This window comes from Camelus dromedarius, chromosome 31, assembly GCF_036321535.1.
Source record: "Camelus dromedarius isolate mCamDro1 chromosome 31, mCamDro1.pat, whole genome shotgun sequence".
Taxonomy (NCBI): Eukaryota; Metazoa; Chordata; class Mammalia; order Artiodactyla; family Camelidae; genus Camelus; species Camelus dromedarius.
Window position 1 is genome coordinate 7,730,670 of NC_087466.1, and position 27,791 is coordinate 7,758,460.

The 27,791-nt window shown below is 52.2% G+C and overlaps 1 protein-coding gene across 8 annotated transcripts in view; it reads left to right on the top strand.

Moving 5' to 3' along the window:
- The window catches only part of TPST2 (tyrosylprotein sulfotransferase 2), a 50,379-nt gene that overhangs the window by 5,287 nt on the left and 17,301 nt on the right, over positions 1-27,791 (top strand). For 3 of the 8 annotated variants that reach the window (XR_010378564.1, XR_010378563.1, XM_064481113.1), the window contains exons 1-2: positions 2,503-2,523; positions 25,137-25,208. The gene's annotated coding sequence lies outside the window, so the exon portion shown is untranslated. Of the gene's footprint in view, positions 1-916; positions 1,056-1,189; positions 1,344-2,502; positions 2,524-25,136; positions 25,209-27,791 lie in introns of those variants that run through there. The other 5 variants (XM_064481114.1, XM_031442953.2, XM_031442954.2 and 2 more) reach the window with 5 other exon arrangements.

The following is a 27,791-nucleotide window of genomic DNA, read 5'->3' on the forward strand; positions in this document are numbered from 1 at the left end:
CACTCCCTGAGTGAGGAACCCCTATCTTTGAGCCCCAGGGTCCCACCTTACCTGGCTCAGGTCCCTGGCTAACCCGCTGGGAAATATTTGGAGCCAGCCAAGGTCCCTCTGCTCTGAGTACCAGCCAGTGTATGTCTGTGTTCCAGCGCATCTCCACCACCTGCACAGCTGTGGGGACACCACCCCATACCCTTTCCCTGTCCTCACAGGGTCCCAGGGAGACATTTGTTATTAACAGCTCCATTTCCCGGAAACTAAGGCTCAAGTCACTTTCCTGGGGTCACACAGGCCTGATATGACAGCACCGGAATTCCAACCCAGATGCACCCAACTCCAGTGGCTGCCTCCTGGAGTCATCCATCCAACCATCCCTGCTCAGAGCCACTGAGTGATGCCTCCTCTAGTGTCTCTGGTCACTGCCATGTCCTCAGCCCATGGCACTGGGCCTGGGTCATACTGGGCACTCAGTGACTTGCTGAAGAAGGACACGTGGCAGGTTCTCAGTTAGATGCTGGGGTGCAGAGTTCAGGAAGCCACCAGGTCCCACTTTTCCTGGAGTGAACCGCCTGGCGAAGGCATCAGACAGGAAAACGAGTAAATCACATCTCTGACCCAAGGTGCCAAGCTGGGAAGTCGGTTACCGCACCCCTCAAACTTGAACTCTTTCACGAATCCCCTAGAGACCTTCCCAAAGTGCAGATTCTGCTCAGCAGGTTTGGAGCAGGGCCTGGTGACTGCCGCTCTACCCAGCTCCCAGGGGACTCCGGGATAGTTTCTCTAAAGACCACACTTGGAGCAGAGACAGCCTAGATCAGAGGTTGGCAAACCACAGCCCGTGGGCCACATGTGGCCCACTGCTTGTTTTTGTGAATAAAGTTTTATTTACATTTTGTCTGTGGCTGTTTCTGGGCAACAGTGGCAGAGTCGAGCGGTTCCAGTGGAGACCGTGTGGTCCACAGAACTGAAAGTGATGATTCTTGGGCCCTTTACGGAACGCCTGGCAACCTCGATCTACTCATCTCTTGGGTCCCTTCATAATACTATTTTGTGATTTGGTGAGTGTCAGGTGGTAATAAAAATAATGATTGTAGTTAACATTTGAATGCCTCCTGGGTCCTTAGTTCTTTGCGGGTAGTTTTCTTAGCTCAACGCTATCTATCGTAGTAACACTGTTGTATTCATTTTGTAGGTGAGAAAGCTGAGGCTCACAGGGGCCAGGAAGTGGGTGAGGCCGATTGGAGCCAGGTCAGCTCATTGTTGTCACATCAGAACTTCTGCCTGGAAAATTTTCGCAGAGCACAGACAAGGTCTTGGTTTGATTTCAACCCATCCCAGAGTGCTTGGTACCTTCATTTCTTCCTTTGTCCTCCCACTGAGTCAACAAATGGCTGTGCAACCCATGCTAGGAGTTGGGGGCCTTGCGGAGTCCTGGGAGGATGTGGGGGATGCCCAGCCCTGTGCTTTCCAGGGGAGGAGGCAGAGAGCCAGGGGGGCCATGCAGGGTGCTCAGCTCTTTGGGGGACACTGGCACAGGGATGAGAGGCAGTCAGGGAAGGCTCCCTGGAGGAGGGGTTACTGATTGTACCAATAGGAGTTAGCTGGGTAGAGGAAGGCAGGAAAGCTTTTCTAGGAAAAGGGAACCACAGGTGCAAAATTGTGGCCTTGTAGGTTTGGTAGAGTTCATGACACAGACATTTTAGTATGTGTGTGTATGTTGGGGGAGGGAGGCTGTTAAAATTGGCCACGTCGGAGACCCTGGACTTTACCCTGGAGAATACAAAAGAGTTTTCCTCTCCAAGTTCCCCTTCATCCTCTGATGACTTCCCGGACAAAGTCTTCAGCTAACTCCGTGCTTCTCTCCAGATTCCTCCTGATTTACTAAGAGCAGACCTCTGCGGGGCTCCCGGGACAGGCGGCAGCCTTCAGCTTGGAGACATAAGGATTGCTTCTTTTGTGTTTGTTTTTGCTGTTATTTTTTAATTTAAGCTGAGGGTGAGGTTAGAGTATCTTTCAAAAATGTTTTAACAATATTGAATCCATTGAAGAGAAACATTAAGGAGGTGAGAGTCAAGGGGCTTCCGGCTGTAGCCACGTCGCGAAGGTGGTCCTCAGCAAGTGGGAATCTGGGGAGCCCCATGGCAGGGGGTGGGGGCTTTGGAGGGGCCAGACCAGCAGCTACCTTAACTCTTAATGATCAGCGCTTTCTCTGCCTCTCACTGTTTCTCGTCCCCCGACCCCTGTCTGTGTCTCTCCCCATGCCTGGTTCCCCACCCCACTCCCTGTCCCTGTCTGTCTTCTCCCTCCCCCACCTGCTCCACTTCCCCTTCCCCTCCCCCCCTGCACACACGCTAACACGGCTCTTCCTTGCTCTCATTAGAAACTCTGTCCCACTTCCTTTGGCCGCGAGTGACATCCTGCCTTAGAACCATCAGAACCCGCACAGAGCCCGGGGGCTCGGCCAAGCATCCCCATTGGAGGCGTGGGAGACATGGTGTGGGCAGCTTCCCTGGTGAAGAGAGGGAGGTCAGGAGGCCTGCCACCCTGCAGTCCAGGGCTCTGAATCCCCACCCCCACCACCCGCTAACCCCACCCCCAGGGCCCCTCACCCCGCCCAGCTGGCCCCAGGCTGCAGGGGAGGAAGAGGAAGCCGGGGTTGGCTGCAAGAGGGCGGAATACAACTTTGGGTTTGATTTGGTTTGGGGTGGGGGGTGTCACCTTCCGTGGCTCCAGGAGTAGGTGTGAGGCCCTGCCAGGTATTGCTTTTGCTCTTTGGCCACAGAGAGGCCATGAGCTCCTCTGGCAGGCAGCATGCAGTGTGTTCACGGCTCCCCCTGGAGCGCACTGTAGGCCAGCAGTATGATCTGAGGGCTGAGAGTCCGGGGGAGAATGGCGAGATTAGAAATGGAGTCCAGCCCCTTCCTTTCGCGGATGGGAAAGCAAGGTCTAGAGAGTTGTGACTCGCTCAGGATCATGAAAACAGGTTTGCAGGACAGAGTGGGGTCTGGGTCCCCCACCCCCTGCAAGCTGGAGGCGGCAGGGAGAGCTGGTGGGTGCTCTGGTGGCCCCTGTGAGTGTCATGTGACAGAGCCCTTCCAGGAAGCGGGTGACTCGGGTTTGAGGCCACCTTACCCACTTGCTGGGGGTCTCGACGAGGTCTTCCTCCCTGGGGATCCTTCCTGTCCTTCTGTATCCTCCAGGTGATGACACACGCCATCTCAAGGATTGCACAGGCGTCAGTTCTGTGGGGTCAGAGGTCGCTGACCTCACAGCGGGTGGGCAGCATGCTTGCTCTCAGCAGGGGCTGTAGCTGCTCCACAAGCCCCTTCAGATCTGACTTCTCCAGGCTCTGATGGCACAGAGAAAGTCCCCTGGGAATGTCCCCCCACCCCAAGTACAGCCTTGATGTGTTTCAAGAAGACCAGTCCCATTGGCAGCTTCCCAGGTTGCATGGTGGAGCCCCACGTGGGACATGGGATTCCCCTGCTCAGTCAGAGCAGGAGCTTGGCATCCAAAAGCCCAGCGTTAAAATCTGAGTTTTACCATTTAGTGCCATGCGGCCTTTGGTGATGTTCTTGATTATTTGTACCTTTCATGTCTTCATTTTAAAGTGATCCTGTCATCACATACATCAGTGGCTTTTTGTGAGGATTCAGTGGGGTCTCATTGATGCAGCAAATACTATATGCTGGACTCTGTTAGGCACGGGAGAGCCAGCCAGTGAGCAAGGCAGACCGTCCCAGCCCTTGGGGAGCCGATGTTTTAGGGGAAGAAATGGACACGAAGGAAGATGTATTAGGGTTCTCCAGAGAAACAGAACCAATAGGAGATGGACGGATGGATGGACTGACAGACGGATGTAAGAAATTTATTTCAAGAGTTAGCTGGCCCAATGATGGGGGCTGGGAAGTCCCGTGGTCTGCCGCCTGCAGGCTGGGGGACCAGGAAAGCTGCTGGTGTAATTCAGTCCTAGTGTGAAGGCCTGAGAACTGGGAGCACCTGTGTGCAAGTGCAGGCAGATTTTTACCTCTGTTATCACTGTAATTATTAGAGGAGGTGAGAAGGGAAGGGAGGTGTTGTAGGAAGAAGGCACAGTGTCAGTAACAGTATAGGGACAAGAATGCATTTGGTGTTAAAATCGTGATCTTCATAGCCGGTGATCACTGATGCCCTCGTGTGTGCCAGCTTCTCCCCTGAGGGCCTCCTAGGTACAAACTCATCTCACCCTCCAGGGAGGGGCTTTTATTATCCGCATTTTCAGCTGCAAGAAACAGAGCACAGGGGAATAGGACTGCTTGTCTGGGGAAGTGGAGGGATGGGCTTCGAACCCCACCCACCATCTGGGAGGACTCGGGGCTCCAAGGGGGAATTTGGGGGGTGAGACTGGTGGGGTCGCGGTAGGTGGGAAAGGCTGGAGTTTTGCCTTGAACCCCAGAGGTTTAAGCATGTCTTCCTGCTGGAGACCCTGGGTGGTCCTGCTGGAGACCCTGGGTGGTCTTGGGCTGCACGGGGTGGGGAGGTTCACAGCACGTCCTCTCATCCTATGGGCCAGAAAAACCAGTGTGGCGTGAAGCCCCACAAGAGTGGGTGGGAAAGGACGGCTCCTCCCTGGCCCGCTTCTGGTGGGGTCAGCTGGTGGGTGGCACGTTCCTGGTGGGGCTGGGCTTATGGCAGGAAGTGCTGGGCACTGTCAGATGCACGGTTGAGAGCCCACATTCTGGACAGCTAGGACACCCAGGTGTGTCCCTCTTCCCTGAAAGGAGGTGATTGCTCACTGTTGCCTTAACCCAGCTCCGCTCTCTGGGACCTTCTCCGCCTAGGACCAGGGATAGCAAGAGCCCAGGCAGAGGGGTTGTTGCTAACTCCAGGGATGTGCCTCTCTCTCCAGCCATTCATTTCTCAAATCCCTGACTCCCTATGTCTTGCCAGTTTCTGAGCAGACAGCTGCGTCTTTATCTTTTTGTGTGTGATGTTATTGAAACCTCATAATGACTCATGGGGCTGGCATCAAGAGGAGCCCTGATGTGGTGGAAAGATAGGGCCTTTGGGGTCAGGCACACTTGAGTTGGCTTGTGCACAAGCTGTGAACCCTTGGGCCAACCCCTTCCCCTCTCTGGGCCTCAGTTTCCTCACCTGTAAAATGGGGATCATGTTGGTGACCATCTCTTGGGTTGCTGGGAAGATTGTAGGTAAAGTTATATGGTACCTGATGCATAGAGGTGCTCAATAATTCACAGTAACAGGGATTCTGTTGTTCACCCATTTTACAGATGAGGAAACAGGTCCAGAGGAGTTCAGGGTTGCCTCCCACAGCATCTTGCTCCCTGGCTCTGTTCCTGGCAATGTCCAGGCAAGTCGGCCGATGGAAATACTCTCCAGCAAGGTCCCAGGCCTCCTCAAGGCCCCAATTCTCTTCCCCACTTTTCTTTAGGAAAAGGCCATTCACTCACTCGGAATCTGGCCTCGCAAGTCAGTGAACCGTGAGAAAACACCCCTTCTTTCTCATGAGTTCCTCCCTCTGATTTTTAAAGCGTTCATATTCTGAGCAGCTCTCAAAGTCTTTGAAATTTTTCCTCTTCTGCCTGCTTCAGGAGCAAGTGAGAGGGAGGAGGGTCTCCTGGTTGGTCCTGGGCTGCATTTGTTCAGAAGGGAGGCAGCGGGCAGGTTAATGTCCTAGGAAACTGGATTCCCGTTGATGTGCTGCCTCAGACCCAGGCCTGCAAACTGTGCACTTAAAACCCCCACCAAATCCCCCCCCCCCATGAGAGGGTCTTCCGTCTTATCTGGAAACATTACATCAGCAAGTATTCATTACTTGCTTTGTTCTTGGTCAAGCCTGTCTACCTTTTTGGCCGTTGGCCATTGCAAAACCTCCACAACAAAGACGTGGATGGTAATACAATCAGAAGAGCCATAAACTACAATTAGGGGGCAGGGAAAGGAGGAAGTTAGCCAAAGACTTCCTAAGCGTAAAGTCTCGGAACAACCTTCTGACCTCTGGTAAGGATATTCTCCTGAGGAAAACTCAAATCCATGCCCTTGGGACAGAAGTGAGAGTGGTTAGCTGGCTCCAGCTGTCACTGTGAGTCTTCAAATAAGACTTTAGAAATCAGTTTTGCTTAGTTTTGTCAAAACAAACAAACAAAAAATCACTCTGGGGCCTGGGAGGAGACCACTTGAGTGGGAAGCATGCAGAGGTCAAAAACAGCCTATTATGTGTGTATAAGTTGACTGTGAGCGATAGAATCCTAATTTAAAATAGTGAAGATGGAAAATAAAGGAATCTATTGGCTTAGGTAAATGGTAAGTCTGAAGGTAGATTGCCTTCAGGTATAGCTGTATCCAGGTGCCCTACTGTATCAGGGCATTGTGTCTTTTGCTCTCTGTCTTTTAGGTGGGCTTTATTCTGTGGCATCTTCATTATCAGGCACGCTCTCCCCAATAACATCTCCAGGCATACATCCTGCTAACTTAGCATTCTTGGCTATAAGAGAGCCATTTCTCTAATAATTCTTGCAAATCCTAGGATTGATTCCTCTTCACCCACCTGGAGTCTCGTGCCCATCCATGAGTGTCTGTATCCTCTTATTGACCAGACCTCAGATACTGGTCTTGGGCATGGGGTCAGCCCCATCCTGGTCACAAGGACAGATCCCAGAAGACAGGAGAATGCATTCTCAGCAGGCAGGTTGACAGATGCCCACACCAGAGGTAGAACAGAAATGAAAGAGAAAGGCAGGTTTTGTGTCCTGGAGGAGAAAGTAGAGGCAGGCACTGCCCTTAATGGAGCATTTACTCTGCTCCAGTAAGGCCTTTGTGTATATTTAGCCACTCTCCTCTTTCATAGATAAGAAAATGAGGCTCAGAGAGGTTAAGTGACTTGCTTAAGGTCACAAAGCTTATAGGTGAAGAATTCAAACTCCTCTCTATCTTCCTGCAAAACCCATTCTCTCATCACTCTGTGGTATCTAGGGAAAAGTAATGATCTGTAGAGTGATCTCAGAAAATAAATTATGAATGCCTGTGGGTGTGCCAAGCTCTGTGTTAAGGTTAGGAATAGAAAAAAAAGAAGTTTTCTTAAAGACTGCAGGACCCCTCAGTCCATGAGCTCCCTACATTCAAGAAGGGATAGACAGCTGTTACCATAGAGAATGGTGAAGGATAGGCATAGAAGGGTGCTTAATCCAGTCTGGGGTGTTCAGGGAGGATTTCCTGGAAAAGGTGATGCTTGACCTGAGGCAATAACAGGCCAAGATAAGGTTGGGGAAAGTGTATGTAGGTACCTGTTGGTAGGGGCTCTTGATAAACAGAAACCCATCTCCCTTGGAATTAAGTAAAAAAGTAAATTTATTGTCTCATGTTAACTAAAAAATTGAGGGGTAGGATTGGCTTCAGGCATGACTGGATCCAGGAGCCCAACTCATGTCAGAGATTCATGTCTCCATCTGTCAGCTCCGCCTTCCTGGGTTGGCTTCAGTCTCAGGCAGGCTCGCAAGTGGTGATTAGAGACAGCCCCATACCCTACTTGTTCAGCTTCTCCAGAGGATCTGGTAAAAGTCTCTAGCCAACTTCCGCTGACCTAGATTGAGTCGTGTATCTATCCCTGAACCAACACTGGGGCCTGGAGCAGAATGCTGTCATTGTCCAGGCCTGGGTCGTGTATCCGCACTCTCATGGAGCCTGAGAGAGATTGAGAATGTGGATCCGCAGATCAGGGGTGCATGTGGCGCCCCCGTGGCTGATAGAAGTGACGTTGAGCCAGAGCTCAGGGGTCAGATAACGAGGTAGCCATCAGCCAGGGGAAGAATGACCTCCTGAGGACAGTGGGGAGGCTTAGCCGTGTCATTCATGCAAGTAGAAAGTGTCCTGCCCACCCTGAGAGAGGAGGGGTGGAGCAGAAGGACCAGGAGGGAGGTGATGGGTGGAGCTGAGCTTGGGACATAATGTGCTAAGTTCAGGTCGCCCTAGGGGGTCGGGTATTTTCCTGGTTGCCAAGTGGAGAGGGGCCCAGAGTGAGGATTCTACTCAGTAAATATTTGAGCGCCACGTGTGTGTCACACACTACTCTGATGCACAAAGCACTCAAGGGCCCCAGACAGTGAGTGCGTGATACAGGAAGTCAGTTACGGGCTGGGTTAGCCAGTGGAAGGCGCTGGGGAGAAGAGACAACTGGTGCAGAGTCGGTTGCGCATAACAGCAAGGGGGCTGTGTGGCTGGAGGAGAGTGAGGCCGGGTGGAAGAGGGATGAAGATGGAAAGGCAAGGGGCAAGGGTTGAGCCTGTAGGGCCTGAGGACTTATGGAGACTGGCTTTTCCCAAGTGAAGTGGGAGCCACAGGAGGATTCAGAGCAGAGGAGGGCCAGGATGTGATTTCCATCTTCATGCAGTTGTTCTGGATGCTAACGGAAAACGGACAGATGACAGGAGGGCAGAATCCATGAGGCCAGTTAGAAGTTAGGCAGGTAAGAGATGAAGATGCCTTGGACCAAAGTGGTTACACAAAATACAAACACCCAGCAAGTGTGAGTGATGTGAAGTGAGTGGGTCCCGGCTCTGGTGTAGTGGGGATTTTTCTGTTGTGTTAAAATACACACAACATAAAATGTACTGTCTTAACCATCTTTAAGTGTACAGTTCCGTGATACTAAACATATTCATGTTGCTCTACAACCATCACCACCATCCATCATCCCAATAACTCTTTTCATCTTAGGAAACTGAAACTCTTAACTATGAAACACTGACTCCCTGTCCTCCATCCCCTAGCCCCTGGCAACCACGGGCACAGTTTCTGCCTTCATGATTTCCATTACTCTGAGGACCTCATGTACGTGCAAATCAGTACTTGTCTTTCTGTGCCTGGTTTATTTCACTGAGCATAATGTCCTCAGGGCTCATCCAGGTTGTAGCCTGTGTCAGGATCTCCTCCCTTTTTAATGCTGAGTAATACTCCGTTGTACGGCTAGCCCACACTTTGTTGATCTGTTTCTCTATCGATGGACACTTGGGTTGCTTCCACGTTTTAGCGTGTTGGGAGTGACACTGCTGTGAACTTGGGTGTAAAAATACCTCTTCGAGACCCTGCTTTCAACAATTTGGGAGACATACCCGGAAGTGGAATTGCTGGATCATAAGGTAGTTCTGTTTTTCATTTTTGGCAGACCCTCCGTACTGTTTTCCACAGTGGCCGTACCATTTTACATTCCTACCCACAAATGCACAAGAGTTCCCATTTTTTCTGCATCCCGGCCAACCTTTGTTATTTTTTTTTCTGTTTTTCTGTTCATTTTTCTAGCAGTTGCGATCCTGATGGGTGTGAGGTGGCGTCTCACTGGAGTTTTGATTTGCATTTCCCCGATGACTCGTTGACGTTGAGCATCTTTTCATGGGCTTGTTGGCCGTTTGTATCTCTTTGGAGAAACGTCCTTTTGCTTCCTTTGCCTGCTTTTGAATCCGGTGGTTTGGTCTGGGATTGTTGAGTTTCAGGAGTTCTCTGTAGATCCTGGATATCAGTCCCTTCTCGGATCTGTGACTTGCAGGTAGTTTCCCATTCTGGAGGTCGCCTTTTTACCCCGTGGACAGGCTCTTTTGAAGCACAAAATGTTTGAATTTTCATGACACCCAGTTTGTCTCTTACCTGTGCCTTCAGCGTCAGATCTCAGAAATCGCTGCCTGGCTGTTTTGAAGGCGCTGTTGATAGGATTGGCTGCCGGGTTGGGAGGGTTGGGAGACACAGAGGGGAGCGAAAGCTTTTGTTGCCCCCACCCCTCTGCCCGAGGCTTGCAGTCTGAGCAGACTGAGCTGCCCCCCAGCTGGAGTCGGGTGAATGAAGGTGAGAAACCGGGAGATGAGCTTTGGATGCATTCAGTTTGAGGTCCCAGCTCAGTGCCAAGTGGAGGTGATGAGGACAGAGTTAATGGCCGTGTCTGGTGTCAAGGAGCGAGATGTGGGCTGGAGATGACAACCCCAGAGACCTTGGCCCACAGGGAGCAGAGGGAAGCCTGGCGGCTGGGAGGAGAGAGGGTGGCAGGCAAGTAGCTGTGTGAGACTCCTGCTCCCCAGGCCAGGATGGCCGGGTTTGGCGCAACATAAGGAAAAAGCCTGAAAACTTTTTCGCACCCAGGGGGAGAGACAGAGAGGAAGCCAAGTAGGCATCATCTCCTTGGCCTCGGATCAGAAGCCATCCCAACCTGGCAGCTCATTTACTGAGTGTGGGTTGGGGGGGTGGCGGTGCCAGGCACTGGGGTGTGGGTGGCACCATTGGGGGCCGAAGCTTAATTCACCTTTATGTTCCTGGTGTCTGGCACCAAGCCTGGCCCTGGGGAAGTGCCTGGTGGCGAGTGTTAATCGAGTGAATGAATGGAGTCCTGTGTGTTCCTCTGTCACAGACAGGAAAGGTGTGTGGGTGAGGGGATGCTCGGCCGGGTTTGGTGAAGTGTGATGCTTTAGGACTATTATTTTTTTGAAGTCGATCATACATACGGAAAGGTGCCCACTGGAAGGGGATGGCTCGGTGAGTTTTCCAAAGATCCACTTGCCCTTGTGACAGTACTCAGATCAAAAAGAGCATGTACCCAGCACCCCCTCTCCCACCTCAAGACACCTGTGCCCCCTCCAGGCGCGCCCCCCCTCCAAGGGTCATCACCATCCCAGAGTCTCCTACTCAAGCTGAATTTCGCCTGTCTTTGTACTTTATAGGCGTTTAAACTATAAAGTGCTTTAGATACATAAAAACATATATTCTCTCTCTCTCTCTCTCTCTCTCTCTCTCTCTCTCTCTCTCTCTCTCTTTTTTTATACGTTCTCTTTTGTACTGGCTTTGGGGGCCAGTTTCCCAGCAGAATATCCGGTGAGATTCGTCCATGCGATGTGACGTTCTGGCTTGTTCTCTCCCCTGGCTGGTCAGGAGAGATGTGTTTATTTGTATCGATGAATTTATCCATCCTCTTGTTAATGGGTGTTTGAGTCATTTCCAGGTTGGGGCAGGAGGTGATTGCAGATAGTGCTGCCGGGAACGTGTTGATAGTTGATGTTGATAGACAGAAGCATGAACCGTCAGGTGCCTGTCTGATGATATCTGCTGAAGAGTGGAATGGCTGCATTGCACAGAAGGTGCACATTCAGCTTTCGTCTCTTTATGCCAAAGAGATTGTGCCAGGCTACTTTCCCACCCGTGGGACGTTTAACTTGAAACGTGGAACTTGGTATAATCCTCTTTTTTTTTTGGTAGCCTGTTAAGATGTATAGTGGCCCCACGTTGTCCTTTTACTTTGCACATATTTCCCTGCTGCATAGTGAGATTGAGCGCCCTTTTGTACGTTTATTGACTGTTCAGATAACCTCTTGGATGAAGCATCTCTTCAGGTTTGCCCATTTTCCTAATGGGTTGCCTGTCCTGTTCTTACTGATTTCACAGAGCCCTTTATATATGCTGGATGCAGACGTCTTGTTTGCCGTGTGTATTGCAAATATCTTTTTCCACGTGTAAGTTCTTTTGATCAGTGAGAGGAGGAACCAGAGTTTTGAGCCCCCAAATTATTGCTTTGAAGAGAGTTCAAGCCCTCACGTGTCTGGACCCCAGTTGCCCTCTCTCAGCCCTGCCGAGTATGTAGCCTAGTTCTTGGTGTGTAAACGGAGCTGTGACTATGATTAGCATCTTTGTGGACATGAAAGAGCCCTGAACTAAGCCAGGCAAAGCTGGCCCCGTGAGGCTTTTTCAACCTAAGTTATCCCTGTTTCTCAGGTCAGTTCTATAGATACCTATTAAGCACCTACTATATACCAATCTCGGGCAAGGCATTGAAAATACGGCAGTGAACCAGACTCAGTTTCTTCTCCTGGGGGAGGTTGCACTGGGAGTAAGTGCAGGGAGCTGTGGGAACCCAGGGGAAGCACTAACTAGGCTAGGGCATCATGGAAGGCTTCCTGGAGGAGGTGAGCTTCATGGTAGAGTAAACTCAGGTAAGTCTCTTCTGTGCAGGTGCGCACTTAGGTGCCTTCTGTATGCCAGGCACTGGTTCCCAGCCAGGGGTCATTGTGCCCCCAGAGACCCTTGGCAATAGCTGGAGATAGTTTTGATTGCCACCACTTGGGGAGGGCATGCTACTGGCATCTAGGAAGTAGAGGCCAGGGATGCTGCTATACATTTGACAGGGCACGGGCCAGCCCCCTCAAGAATCCTCTGGCCCAAATCAAGCACGCTGAGGTTGGGAACCTCAAGGTAGACGATTACAAAACCATGTGACATTGAACTGAGGGGAACGAGCGGAGGGACCAGGAGTATTATCCTGGGCAGCGGATGCCAGAGAGGGCTGCACAGAGGCCAAAACCTGGAGATGAATCTTGGAGGAAGGAGTGGGAATTAGCAGGAAGCAGGGGATGCCGAGCAGGGGCCGGGATGAATCATGGGGGCGGGAACTCGGGGCACGCTGGGAGGTTTCACTCGCGTCTAGGACAGGCTGGGAATGAGACGGGAGAGGGCTGTGGGGACCAGACAAGGAAGGACTTCACCTGTGTGTCTGCTCTGGGAGCCACAGCCTACATGTGACTGCTGAGCCCTTGAAACATGGCGAGTGTGACTGAAGATCTGAATTTTTTTTTTATATTAACATCATTTCAATTTAGATTTCAAAACAGATCCCCCATTCTGTTCTTGGAAAACTTCGAAATGTGTGTAAAACTATCCTGGGACGCGAATGTACCCTTTCAGCTGTAGATTTTATGAACTCTAACTCCAGGTCAGGTATTTCCTCTGTAAGTTTATCACCCTCAGGGAGACGGGCTAGCGAAAGAAACACTCAGATTTCAAAGAATTAGTACTAAGAAAAAAGAGGATAAAATGTCTCCTTAATCATTTTTATATTGATTAATAATAATATGTTGGATATATTGGGTGAAATAAAATCCATTATTAAGTTTACTTTACCTTTTTCTTATTACCTTTTTAATGTGGCTGCTGGAAAATTGAATTCCACGTACGACTCACCTTGAACTTCTGCTGGATATTGCTGTTATAAACTGTCAGGGAGGAGCCGGACTGTCATGCTGGGGTGGAGGGCTCACGAAAGGGATTAGACGGGGGGTGATGTGGTCAGGTTTCTAAAGTAGCTATGCCCTTTGGCCACAGTGGTGAGAGAAGGTTCTAGAGGACGGGACAAGACCAGCCATAGGGAGACAGCACAGCCTGGAAGGCCTGGGCCGTGGCTGCAGAGAGGAGCCCTGGTGTCCCAGACAGGTAGTGCCCGCTGCCAGGCCACAGGCAGGTGGCCAGGCTGGGCCCAGCGGGAGGAGGAGCGTCTGGGGCGAGGCGGGCACATCCTGGGACTGACCGATCCTTCAAAGAGGCCTCGCAGCTCAGAGCCAGCAGGAGAGCCCTCAGCCGGGACAGGTCTTCCTGCTCCTCGTAACCGCCATTCCCGAAACCCACCAGCTCCAGCTGGGCCCTCCCCGCCACCCTGGCTGCTGCCTGGACCCCTCTCAGGTTTGACATCCCACCTCTTGTGGCCTGGCCCTGCTCTCCGCTGTTTACCAGCTGTGTGACCTTGAGCATGTGGCGCTCTCTCCTTGGGGGCCACCAGCTTTGCCTGGCCTCACCCTTGTTGTACCCAGAGAACAGGAGAGACCAGGGTTGCTCAGGGGTGACAGGTCTTCCCAGAGTGGGTCTTTTGGGGATGATAGTGGACCCGCGGGGGAGGGAGTGTCTGGTACTTTCTCCAGTCTCCAGGGTGCTTTCCCATCTCCAGTCTCTGCACAATGTCCCCCTTTCACTGCTTTGGAAGCTGAGGCTCAGAGAGGTAAAGTAGCTTGCCCAGGATCACACAGCTTGACAGAGAGTGATCAGATGAGGAATCTGATCCCGTGGGTCCAAGGTCGCTGCTACTCTGATGGCCAGAGCTCGGTGTACGATGAAGGAAGGGGCGCTGCACCTCTCTGACCTCAGTTTCCTCATCTGTCAAGGGGGGAGGATGGCAGTGCCAGCCACAGCCGATTGCCGGGAGGAGGTGGTGAGCTGAATGCAGCCACGCCAGCCCAAGGCAGGGCTCCAGCTGGCAGCTGCTGTTTGTTGACTGATCTGCACACAAGTCGTCCCAGCAGCCCCCTGCAGTGAGTGGCATGAGCCCATTTTTCAGGAAAGGAGACTGAGGCTACAATGTGTAGCTAGTGAGAGCAAAGCTGGGGTCCCAACCTGCTCCTTGGCTCCAGAGCCCTTTCCCTCCGCTATGTGGCCCCCATCCTCGCCCTTATCCCAGAGCCCTGGTGTTACATCCTGTGTGTGACAAGGGCAGGTTTGCCCCATGCCCCCAGCTGGTCCTTTGTCCTGGATGACTGGACATGAATGGGCACAGGCCAGCCTCCCCGGTGGTGTTTCCAGAAGCTCCCCCACCCTCTGCAGAGCCTGTTCTCTCTCTTGGGACTTCGTCCTTTGCTTGCTGAGCTGTAGCCCTTCTGCCTCCCAGCTTTGAGCTGCTCTCTGGGAGCCAGAGCGCGTGGGCAGGAAGCTGGCGTGGCACATGCCCAGAACGTGGCCAGATCCCAGAAGCCGGAGCTGGGAGAGGCCTTAGAAACCATCAACCCCAGGTTCTGGTTGTCTTGACGCCTTGTTCAGCCTCAGTTTCCACATCTGGAAAATGGGAGGAATAGTCAGCTTGGCAAAAACAGTAACGTCTGATGATACAAAGTAGGTGCAGATGGGAGAATTGTAGACCGCTGGGAGGGGGGTCTTTTGGGGGGCACTGGCAGTTTCTGCTGAAATGTAGAGGATGTGTGGCCCCCAAACCAGCTGACTGCTTTTAGGTACCTACTTAGGGTAGAGCCATGCTTCTCGAGTTTTAATGTGCCTGGGGACACCTGGGGTCTGGTTAAAATGCAGACTCTGATTCTGTACGTCCAGGAGAGGACTAACAAGCTTCCAGGGGACCCTGCTGATGCTTTAGCAAGGTCCTGGGGTGCCTCTCACTCATGGGCACAAGGAGGTTTATTCCTCTGTGATGGGGTGCATTGCATCAAAGATGAAAACAGCCTAAGTGTCCATCAGGAGGGCGTTGGCTGAGCGAGAGGTCAGCCATTCCCCTCTGGGGATGCTCTGGAGTGACTGAAAACAGGGAGGGAGATCTGCTGGGGTCCCACACTTCAGTGCATCTTGTCTCCCAAGAGGAAGGCAGCACCCTCTGAGTGCCCAGGGCTTTGCCTGTGTTATTAACTGATATGGCCCCGTGCTAGAACAGGGTCTGGTGCACAGTAGGTGCCCGTGCAATGTTTACTGCATGACGGAATCAAGATGCTGATATGGAAAGATCTCCCCAACCTGGTGTGGAGTGAAGCAATCCAGCTTCAGGAGATGCGTGATCCAGGGCCTCTCAGCCCTGGCATTACTGACATTGGGGCTGGATGATTCTTTGGGGTGGAGGCTGGCCTGGGCATTGCAGCATCCTTAGCCTCTACCCATAAGATGACCCTGAGTTGTGACAGCCAAAATTGTCCCCCAGACATTGCCATTTGTCCCCAGAGGGGCAAAATCCACCCCGGTTGAGATCCACTGGTATGGTAGGACAGCATGTGGATGGGAGGGACGGATGAATGGAAAGATAAAAGGATGGGTGTTTGGGAGAGAGGCCTTATGTTATTTCCATTCAGATATGAATTTGGCTGTAACCTCATAGAAAGCAGGTGTGGGTGGCTTTGCCAGCAAACTGGTCGACAGCGGTTACCTCTTAGAAAAGGGGAACGAGGACAGGGTTGGAGATTTTGCTCCAAGGAGACTGAAGCCTTCTCTGTTATTATTAAATATGGAGGTGGTACCTGTGACTTGAGTAATTAAGGACATTTGAAAAGTAAGAATGGCACAAGGACCCACTTCTAGGGTGTGGGGGTTTAATGTGCACCTGACACGCCCAGCGCAGTGCCTGGCGCACAGTGGGAGCGCAGTCAGAGGAAACCATTGTTGGTTTACTGCATTGCAGCCATCTGGCTGCATCTTAGCAGATGAAGCAGTTGAGATCTTTGCATATGGGCAAACTTGAGCTCAGAGATGGGAAGGGACTTTCCCGAGGTCACCCAGCAAAGTAGGAGCGAGGCTTGCTGGAAACCAGTCTTTCTGGCTCTGGCATAGGGGCCGTGTCTCCTCTGTCACCTTGTGGCCCTGGCCAGGTGTCTGGGCCTCCTGGTCATCACCAGGCTCTGTGGGCTGCTTCAAGTGCCCCAGCTTGTTGATCACTTGATGTTCACCAGTCCAGCTGATACCCAGGAAGTGGGCAAGCCTGGAAGTGGCAGGGGTGTAGCCTGTGGGAGTTGCATTGTGGTTTTGCCCAGCAGCACTGGGAGGACTGCCAAGGATGTGGAGCCTGTGATGGTGGAAAGATCTGGAAGATATGGAAAGATCTCCCCAACCTGGTGTGGAGTGAAGCAAGAAACAGTCTCTGTAGGTGGGCACTGGCTGCTAGCCCCATATAGCTTCAGAGTCATACTGCTCCTCTCCTGCTCAAACACTTGCCATGGCTCCCTAGTACCCAAATCTAAATGTCTCCCTGTACCTGTTGAGTAATAATAGGGCCTAGAGTACCTACTGTTTGGTAGGCATGATACAAAGTGCTTTACATGCGTTACCTTACTTAACCCTTACAAGAGCCATATGGCACTGTGCAAGTCTGATTCTCATTGTATAGAGGAGGAAACTGACACCCACAGGAGCTAACCTTGTTGCCCAAGGTCACGTGGCTCATGGCCCTGCCAGGATCTGCAGTCTGATTCCAGATCCAGACTCTTCACCAAGAGGCCAGCCTGCCTCATCTTAACAGGAGAATGAACCAGCACGATGCCGACAGAGAGGAGTCTGGGTTGGGGTGTCCAGAAAGCCAGGCCCAGGCCTGGCTGCTCCATGACCTTGCTGTGTGACCTTGGCCAGACTCTGGGCTTTCTCCAAGGCAGACTCTGTATTCCAAAGCTCAAGGCTCAGTGTTATGCAACAAACCTATAAAACACCCCCGTTCCATTTTTCTATTCTTTTACATCACATTATTCGTAAATATCCACCGTAGAATAGTTAGAAAATTCTAGAGAAATAAATGAAGCCCAGTTAGCATTTTAGGGTGGACCTTTCTGGAGTATTTTCCCAACGTCAATACCAGAGTGGGATTGGGTAACCTTTTTTCCTCCAATGTCACATCCCAGATGTCCTGCAGGGTAATGAGTCCTTTCTTACAAACGTATCCAGATCTGTTATGGTTGTACTGTGGAGTATGTGGTTAGGATATCTAATGAGAGATGATGATAATTTAAGAGCTGGTATTTACTAAAATCCTCCTGCTTTGCGGTCCTGCCCTAAGCACCTACCGCAGTGGTCATCACAGCAGCCCTCTGAGGCAGGCAGGTCAGGCCCATTTTACAGATGAGGAAACCAAGGCTGTTGAAGTTAAAGCAGGCCCAGGTCTCATGGCCCATCCTTGGCTGAGCTGGTAGACTCGCTGGGGACCCGTAGGTAGCAGTAGTAGCTGCAGCCCTCTGCTCTTCCTCCCAGTTAAGCCTCCATCTCACTTACATCCTCCCTGCAGCCTGGTTAGTAAGACTTGCTGGACCCATTTTACAGATGAAGAAACCAAGGCCTAGGGAGAGGAGAGGGCACCACTGTGGAGTCTGGGGCAAAGGCAGGTGCAACTGCATGCCTGGGGCTCTGTTCACCTTCTGCTTCCCCTTGGGGCCATGTGCACCGTGTGTCTGAGGCCAAGGTCACCCCCACTCCCTCAAGTCCCCAGTGTCCTCCATGCACTTCTGACTTGAGTTAATCTCCAGGGTCACGTGCTGGTGTGTGCTGCCGGCGTGGGTGGATGTCGCATTTCTTTCATAATAGTTCTATTGTCTCCGACTTTTATTTTCTAAGGAAAATCAAAACACCCAAACCACGTCCCCAGAATATGCCATCAGACTTTTCCTGGCACAGACACTTTCCACGCTCATGTTTGATGGTGGAGGGAGGAAATGGGCAGGAACCAGAAGGAACGGGTGCCCAAGGTCCCCCTGAGGCAGGAGTGCAGCTCCCGGCTCACCGAGCCATAGTCCTCAGATGGTCCCCAGGATCCCGGGATTTTGGATGGGAAAAAAAATGACATCTCTATTTACCCTAATGAACATCTATGTAGGTGTCAATGTAGGTGACAAATGGCAGTCATCATAGGAGTATTTTTTGTTTATTCTATAAAATTTTGTGTTTATTCTATAAAAAAAATTCAAGACTTGTAGGAGCAGTGGCAGCTGGGTCTTGGTCACCAACAGAAACCATATATATCAGGGGAGGGCATAGCTCAGTGGTAGAGCATATACTTAACATGCACGAGGTCCTGGGTTCGATCCCCAGTATGTCCATTAAAAAAATCAATCATCAATAAACCTAATCCCCCCCCCCCAAAAAAAACCAACAAAAAATAAAGTGTTAAAAGAAAAACAAACTCAACTTTCTGAAAAAAAAAAAAGAAACCATGTATATAACTTCATATCATATTTCTCTTGCTCGAGTTAACTCTGCCTGTCACTCCATGCAAATTACAGTCTTTACAAGGCCCACCCCTCGGTCTGGGTATTCATTGCTTTAATCAAGGAGCATATAGGCAACTCTCACAGCAGCTTTTTTTTTTTTTTAATTTTTTTTCAGTTGAAGTTAGTTGATTTACAATGTTGTGTTAGTTTCTGGCGTACGGCATAGTGATTCAGTTACAGGTACATCTTAATCATTGTATTCTTAGCCAGACGTGACTATATAATTGGTCTCCTTTTACTCCTCTGTATTTGATTCCATTGAAAAACACCCTTCTGGGCAAGGGTCCCTTGGTTTCCCCGGACGGCCGGTGGGATCTGTGACACCGGAAAGGTCAAAGACCCGATCGGTTGGGCCCTGGTGAGTTCTGCCGCTGCCCGGCATGGCTGTGTGAGCTGGGGACCCGCTTCCCTGTCTGCCTGTCTTATCCGTGGCCTGATTCGGAGAAGTGCTTTCTTGCTCTGCCTTCTTGTGGGAGGTCAGCAATGGTGCTGGACGCTGCCTGTGGTGGTGCCAGTCTATCTGTCTGCTGAGCGTGGCCCTGGGCGTCCTCTGGGCGGGCAGGTGCTCCCATGGCCACATGCACGTCCCTGTCCTGGCATCCATCTCCCTCTGCATGGCTCGTCTGTTGCTCTGACATTCCTCCCGACAGGCCTGTGTCTCTCCTAAGAAACAATTAGTGTGAAATTGCAGCTATCACTAAACTCATGCCCGGTGCTGGCCTCACGACAGCCGGCCAGGCGGGCACAGTCTGCATCCTTATTCTGGGATGAGGTGAGTAAGGCCCAGAGAGGAGAAGCTGCTGACTCAGGGTCACACAGCTGGCGAGTGGGTGAGCCTAGATTGCACCTGGGCCTGTCAGACTCTTGGTCCCCACGCTCTGACTGTATGACTTCCCCTGCCTGGCCAGTCAGTAGTCCCTGAGTGCTGAATTCAGTGCCCCAAACAGTGTTTCATACAGCAAGGGGAGGAGCAGCTCCCCAGGCTCCATCTCAGAACTTCCAAATCAGAATATCTGGGGGCAGGACCCAGGAGTCTGTGTCTTAACCATTTCAAGTGATTCTGATGTACATGAAAGTTTCAAACCACTTTAAAGGGAAGAAATAACAGTAATCCAGTAAAAAAGCTCTGAGCGCGCACTGTCAGTCACTTCATTTATTTAATTAAACCTCCCTCCTGCTGTTAGCATCCCCATTTCACAGGTGAGAAAACTGAGGCAAAGAGCAGTTAGGTAACATGGCTCTCTGCCTTCCCCGCTCCAACCAGGGCTGCACTGCTAGTAATCACCAAAACCAGGACTCAAGCCACTGTGTAGAGCTCCCACTTCAGTGTTCATCCCCCGACCCCACCCTGAGTCCTGGCAGCTTCTAGTAGAGGAATTGAGATAGGGTTGTGTGTGCGGCGGGTACAGGAAACCCTGGGCCCTGCAAGGTCACCCTGGCCCTTTCCTGTTTATACTCTTTATCAGGCCAGGCCCTGCGTGTTCCCGAACAGGAAGCCCCAGAGCAGGGGCCGCTCCAGGCACTGGGGGCAAGGCTGGGGGACTGGAGCCAGGAGGCTGAGCCGATCGTGGTCGTGGCCCTGAGCAACCACGTGACCTCAGACACGCATGGTCCCCATTTATGTGCTGGGCAGCGTAGGCGTTTGGGGTAGTGGTTAAGAACTTGGCTTCTGGCATCAGACAGATCTGGGTTGCAGGTCAGTTTCTGCTCATTCCTCTCTGTGTGACCTCGAACTGAGCACTTGACCTCTCTGAGCCTCAGCTTCCCCCTCTGTCAAATGGGCTAATAATAACGCCCCCCCCCCACCAGGTTGTTGTTAGAGGCAAAACATACGTCAAAGCTCCAGGCACACACAGGTCTTTTTCCCTAAGTGTTACTTGGCAGCAGACCAGACGTGGGCTGATTCCCCGTGTGTGCCTGCGCTTTTATTTTAAAGAAAATCAATTATTTGTTTTCCTGAGTTGTCCACTTTTCTCTCACTCACCCAAGGCTGGCCACCTGAGTCCTCCCACTGGCCCTTCCGAGATGGGGCCTAGAACCCAAGTACATACTGGCTCCCACAGCAGCTCCTGCATTTGTGTTTTGTGGGTTTGTCCAAGTTCCAGGGGGAGCGCCCACGGATCAGGGGCCTGACACGCTGGCCAGCGGACATCGAGCTCGGCGCCTGATTTTTACGATCTTGACTGGAACCCAGCCACGTGTGTTCCTTGATGTGTCCTCTCCGGCTGTTTTTTGGGCCACACAGGCAGAAATTGTTGGTTCTCTGGTCTTTCACGGAAGTTGGCTGACCCCACCTCACCAGGCCATTGGCTTCTTAGTTTTTGTGTTCTTTCAGTCTTCATCCATGTGCCTGGTGACAGTGATCAGAATATTTAATGCTCACATTTTTGCAATCCGTTCTAGGCATGATGGATGTTATGTTCCTCACAGCTCTGTTTGTTCCAATCTTGTTCCCATTTCTTAGATGAGAACACTGAGGCTCAGAGAGCTGGATTGACCTAAGACACCCAGCCTCTGAGTACGGGGGTGGTGACGTGACCCCCTCCCTCATCACTCCCCAGTCCCAGCATGTGCTGAACTGGGCCTCAGAGGGGGAGGCAGGATGGCATGTGGGGGCCCTGCTTTGATCATTTTAGGTAAAAATGCATAGGTAGCCAGGAAGGGGCGATCCTGGATCTGGGAGCCTGGGCTGTGGAGAGAGAGAGAGGGAGATTCTAGCTTGCCTCCTTACCAGCTGTGTGGCCTTGGGCAGGTGAACCCGCCTCTCTGAGCCCCAATAAAGAGACGGTTAATAAGGGGGTGTCAGATGGCGTGATGGAGAGGGGTAGTACCGACAAAATCCAACGATACATTTTGAACCCTTAGCTCAGTACCTGGCATACAGTACGTGCTCAGTAACTGGGGGCTAGTACTTCTAAGGCAGCATGCCAGTCTGCTTTCTTTTTTCCTCTTAAACCGCTCCACATGCTTTTTTTGCTCAAGCCTCATCTAAAGCCTTGGAATTATTTTGTTTCCTCTCCCGCTTGCCCCACTGGATTCTGGCAGACTTTTCTTGGCTGGCTGCCCTCTAGAGTGGCTCGGAGATCTCTGATCCCCAGGGACCCCACCCAAGAGAACTCCAGTCCACCCCTACCCCCACCCCCGACTCTGAGCAGGAGGTTTGGAGCTTGGGGTGGTGAGGTCAGCGGGCCCCCCAGCAGGGTAGGTGGTTGCCAGGGTGATGGAATGTTTGGGAGCTGGTTCCCACAGAGAGGGCTTGCAAGGCTGATGGCTGAGCTCTGGCACGTGCGTAGGGTCCCCCTCCCCAGTTGCTCTGTAAGTGCGGTGATCTGCCTCCTGAGCTGGCATGGCATGCTCCGGCCCTCCTTCCCCTGTCCTGGGACCGTTGATCTGCTGGGCTTGGAGAAATCCTGCTGAGTTAGAAAGTTCATGTGAGTCTGACCCCCTAGGGCCTGTCTCCTCTCCCATCCCGGGCATGGCCTTCTAAGTCTTTATCACATGCTGATTCCTTGCTCCCCACGAGAATGTCATCTCCGTGAGGGCAGAGCCCTTGTGTGCTGCCCCGGATGTGTTCCAGCAACTTGATCACTGCCTGGCACGTAGTGGATGCTCGAGAAACATCTGTGGACTGAATGAATCTGGGCCTAGGGGCCGCTCCCCCTCCGTCCCTTCCAGCAGTCGTTCAGGGCAGCCCATGGGTCAGGGGAAAGAGAGAGTGATGCCCCCCCACCCCCACCCCACCATCCTCTCCTGCCGGGTCCATCTTCTGAACCACGTGACATGAGACCAAGGATGTTATCGTGAGGACAGAGCCCGGTTTGGAAACTGGCTTTGGGGGGCTTCTGTGAATCACAACTTTCGGGTCTTCCATCTCCTCATCTATCCAATGGAGACGAATATCCCTGCCTTAGAAAGTTCAGCTGAGGATGAAATGAGAAAATGAAAGCCAAAGTTGTGAAGAGCAGTCGCGGTGTGCCAGGCGGTGTTCTAACGTTTCCTAAGTTCTTGTCACTTCCCAGTACTCCTGTGAGGCCGGTTCCTCACTTACACTGGCCGCATTTCAAGTACCCAGGTGCCACATGTATTGCTGTCACCCCCATTTTACAGATGAGGCAACTGAGGCTCAGAGAGGTTAAGTGACTTGCCAAGGTCACACAGCCAGTAACTGGTAGAGCTGGAATTTGAGCCCGAGCAGTCTGACGCCCTACTATGCCTGGCATATAATTCAAAAACTAATGGTCATTTTATTGTCTTATTATATAGATAAAGACAAAAGTTTGTTTTTAGGAGAAAAATATTATCACCTCCCACCTGAATGCCATCCCTGGTGGCATTTTGAGTATATTCCCTTCTCATCTTTTTTCTTACCTGTGGTTTGTGTTCGCTGCTTGGGTTGGTCGACTTTTCGGCATCGTGGTGGATCCACGTGGGCCTCTGTCATCCCTCAATTAGAGAACCAAGGTGCCGCCTCCCCACCCTGCCCTGCCACTGGGCTGTAGTGAGGGTGAAACGAGGTAGGGCGTGGAAAGTCCCAGGTCTGGTGTTAAATATACAGTGGTGCTTACTAAATGCTGAGGTTCCTCCTACAGGAAAAGGAGGGCTTGTTGACGCTCCCCACGCCCCCGGGCCTCCCCCTTGTCTCCTGAGTCGTCATGGGCCAACAGAATTTTGTGCAAATGATGGGAATATTCTAGAAGAGGGGCCCGCAGACTTTGTAAATGTCCAGATAGTAAATATTTCAGGTTTTGTGGGACACGTAGAGTTTTGATTGTTGCTGCATCTCCCCAGCCCCTCCTCCTCCTCTTTCCCTTAAAAAAAAGTGTGAAAACCAGGCTTAGCTCGCAGGCCATACAAAACAGGCTGAGGGCTGTATGTGGCCCACGGTCCACAGTGTGCTGCCCCCCTCCAGGGACAGCACTGTCCAGGGCGGTGGCCACCCTGGGCTCCTCTGTGACCCCTGGCTGGGCTCTACAGCGTGACCAGCGCAAGCAAGGAGCTGAATTGTAGATTGTATTTAATTTTACTGAAGTCTAAATGCCTACCTGTGGCTGGTGTGCCCTGTTGGACACTCAGCTGTTAGTGACTGAAGGCCGACAGCCCTGTCCCACCGCCCTGAAAAGGGGCCGTGGGAGCTGCCCGGCTGGCAGGCTTCTTGAACTCTCTGGCATTTCAAGGGCTGCCTGAGGGCGGCTGGGCCTGAGCCATCTTGTCTCCGGAAGATCTTTAAGTGCTCTGGTCCCTAATTGCCTTTTTTTCTTTTTTGTTCCAAGAGCCAGGCCTGTCTTCATTGGCCACCCATGCCCCCGTGTATTCTGTAGCTGGGAGAAGGGATGGGGGTGGGAACCCTTCTCCTCCTGGGTTTAGATGTACTATAATCAGGTTGGTATTTCAAGGGTAGAAAAAAAACCTGTATAGAGGCAAGGAGTGAGCAAATAGGAAGGGAGAGAGGACCAAAGAAACGGAGTAACAGCCTACACCCAGTTTATTTCTATCACACCACAAATAAAAACAATCACTGAGGTTTTTGAGTACTTGCTGTTACCTTAAACCTCCCAATAGCCCATTTTACAGAATAGGAAAACTGAGGCTCAAAAGAGCAACTGTCTAGGTAGTTGGGGAGTCATCCAACTCCAGGGCTGCATCCTTAACCATCCCCACCCACCTCTTGGAATAGGACTAAGAGGAGGGGCGTTGAGCCTGAGACTCTGTGAGTGAGTCTTTGAAGTGATTTCTGCTCCTGAGCCTCAAATTGCCCATCTGTAAAATGGGAGAAGGTGAGGGTTGGACTAAAAATCCACACTTCCCTACCCCGAAATGGTGAGGACACAGCAGTGAGATGTACACAAGGACTCCCTTGGTTCCACATCAGCCAGACTTCACGCCAGACCCCAGTGAGCTCATGGCCCCATTCCTCTAACACAGCAGTTAAGACCTGAGCACCAAAGTCCCACAGATCTGGATGGCGATCCTGGTTCCCAGAGTCGGTTGCTCTTCCTCTTGGTGTCCTTTTCTCACCTGTAAAATTGGGATCATTGTGCTTTCCTCGTAGGGGGGTTAAATGGCCCAAGCAGTCACATGGTAGGCGTTTGGTCAGTGTTAGGTGGCGGCGGCAAGGTGTTGTTCAGTTCCGGGGGGGGGCGCCATCTTGATCATAGGCTAGGTACGCGGTGCCCTTTGGAGTTGGGCAGTGCACAGCCTGTTCAACCGTAACCAGCCTTCCTAGATGGTGACTAGTGATTGAGTGGTGGTGGTTGTTGCTTCTTATATTTACTTTTCCTGAAGTCCAGGGTCAAGAGGAAGGGAGAGCCTGGTTGGCAGAGACCCACTGCTCCCCAAGGCAACAGTGCCTTTGCTCAGATCCTCAGCTCACACCTGTCTGCCTGAGAAGTGGGCCAGTTCATTCCCTGGCAGAATCCGTGAATTTAGACCCCAGCTGTGACATCATGGGCTGAGGTGGCCTGTCTCTGTGCTGCTGTTCATCCCCCAGAGTGCTTTCCCCCCAAAGCACTGTCGGGTGCCCTTGGGAAGCCAGGCATTCCCCCTCTGCCCTTCTGAGGGGGCCCAGCCCCTCTGCATGGCACCCACCCTAATGTAGCATCTCATCTGCCTTTGCAGGGCTCAGCCGGTGGACAGTCCTGGCCAGCAGCTGCGAGGGCTAGAGCCCAGGGATGAGTGTGCCCAGGGGAGGTAAGTGCTTCTCGAAGGTCCCCCAGAGTCCCGGCTCCTCCAGAGACACCTGCACGCCCCCAGCCTCCATGACTGACCACCAAGCAAACTCCTCTGGGCATCCCTCTCCCCTGTTCCAAATCTGTGCTAGACAAAGCTGCACCCCTGGAGCGTGGAGAGGGCGGGCCTCTGCTCTTCCTCACCTCCTGGGAAAATGACTCTCCTGGTGGGTAGGAGAAGGCTGAGTCCCAGAGCTGGCAGGGACTTACCTGGTGTCACTGAGCTGAATCAAGGCACAGCCGGAGTCCAGACCCTGTCTGCCGCATCTCCCAGTGCCACTGACTCAGCGCTTCATCCCAGAGTTCCCTGAACCCCGTCATCGCTCACCAAGGAAAGGTTGTTATCATCCCCCTTTTATGGAGGAGAAAACAGAAACTCAGCAAGGTGAAGTCCCTTGTCCCGTGCTCCAGCTGGCCGAGGCTGGATTTGTACCTGGGGCTGTAAGTCTCCAAATCTGAGGCTCTCAGCCACCTCCTCACTGCCAGGATGCCAGACATCTCCCTCGGCACGGTCCAGCCGGGTGGTGGGGTGGAGGGCAGGCCCAGGTCCCTGGGCCGGGTGGAGTCTCTGGTTCTGGGTAACCAGGAAGCTGCCTTCTGCTTCGTAGGTTCCCAGCTGCTTTCCCTCTGCCAAGTCGCCCTGCTTTTGCTTCTCAAGCCGCTCTCCAGGCCTCTGCTGTCTCCTGCTCACAGCTGACCTGCCCACTTTGAGTCGTTTTCTCCCGGTGGCAGAGATGGGCCCCTCGCCGGGTCATGTCCAAGGACAGTGACCAGCTTGGCCTCAGCCTGCTCTGACCCAGGCCTGCCGCTCTGGCTGTGCAATCCTGGGCAAGTTGCCGCTTCTCTCTGAGCTGCTTGCCGGGCGCAGGGCATCCCTACCCGAGGTGGTGGAGAGGACCCCGCTAAATGGTGCCTAGAATAAGCTTGAGCAGAGTACATGCTCAGTGAACGTAAAAACGCAACTCAGGTGCTTGGTTTTGAAGTCCTGTAGCCAAATGAAGGATCAGTCTCAAGCAAAACTTGTGAGTTGATAACATTTTTATTTATTTACTTTTTTGGTGGGGGTAGGTAATTAGGTTTACTTTTTTTTTTTTAATCGAGGTGCTGGGGACTGAACCCAGGACCTGGTGCATGCTAAGCATGCGCTCTACCACTGAGCTATACCTCCCTGTCTTGGTAACATTTTGAAAAATCCTTTCTACCCCTTCTTCCAGGCCTTTCCCCTTAGTATTTAGTACCCAGATCACTTCCAACCCCAAACATAAGCTCAGGAGTACATACACACACGCACACACACACACATACATACACACACGCACGCACGCACGCAGGCAGTGGCAGGCACACTTTATCTATCCTTTCTGGAAACAACTTTCCCAGATTATCCCCTTTCCTCCGTGTCTCTTCATCCCCCATCACCATCTGTTCCCAAATGCTCCAGTCTCTCACTCCCCACCAAGTGTCAGGAAGAAAGGGAGATGGTGCTAATTCAAGCTAAAGTGTGATTGACAGTCCCCCAGGGGCATTGACACCGAAGTCATAATCCTTGGCAGAATTCTAGTCTCAGGTCCGTGGGGAGGAGTTCGGTGAGCTCTTAGAGAAGCTGAGGGCTCCTTGGAAGGATATCTGAGTGACTGTATGTCCCGCCCAGCCTGCCTTCCCCCTGATAGTAGCCCTGGAATTAGATTTCCCCATCCCAGACCTGAATCCGGAGCACCCATGAACTGGCAACAGTTTCAGCAACATGATAGGTGCAAATTTCTGGGGAGTAGGGCCCCAGCTATCTGATGCTCAGAGGAGCCAGTGACCCCTGGATGAGACTCCCCTTTGCTTTGTCAGTTGCTCCTAGAGCCTTCACCGCAGCCTTTGAGGTCAGTGGACCCACCCCTCTCTGCAGCTGAGGAAACTGTGGCTTCGATGGAGGAAGTGAGTCTCCCAAAGCCACATGGCCAGGAAATGCCAGGGCCTCTCAACAGCTTCACCCCCAGGCCTGAGCCTGTGCGCCTCTTCAGCTTTGATGTTTATTTTCCACTTGCTCCGGCCCCAGAGGCCCCAGGCAGCCCAGGCCTTTGTGGGTGGATTGGTCCAGCTGCACAGCAGGTCCTTTGGAGGTTTCGGCTGAACCTCACATCTGAAGAGGAAAGCCGTCTCTCCACTCCCTTCGCTCCGGACCCTGCACCCTTCACCCGATCACTTGCAGCTCCCCATTCGTGCTGGGTTCTTTCCTGCCTGTGACTTTGCGCTGGCTGTTCCCTTTGCTGGGAACAGCCTTCTCTCTTTCTTCCACCTGGCTATTCAGAGCTCCACCTGTCCACTGCTCAGGACTCAGCAGGAAGGCTGCCTCCTCCAGGAAGCCTTCTCTCACCTACACAGCTAGAACCCAGCAGCCGCTTCCCAGGTGTGGGTCCACTATGTGGGTAGACTTGGTGGGGTTGAGGCTGTGTCTCTTAGCTCCATAGCCCAACTCTCCCCACACAGTAGAACCTCACGAACTGTTTGAATAAATCAATAACCAATGATCATGGCTAATATTCCTTCACATGGT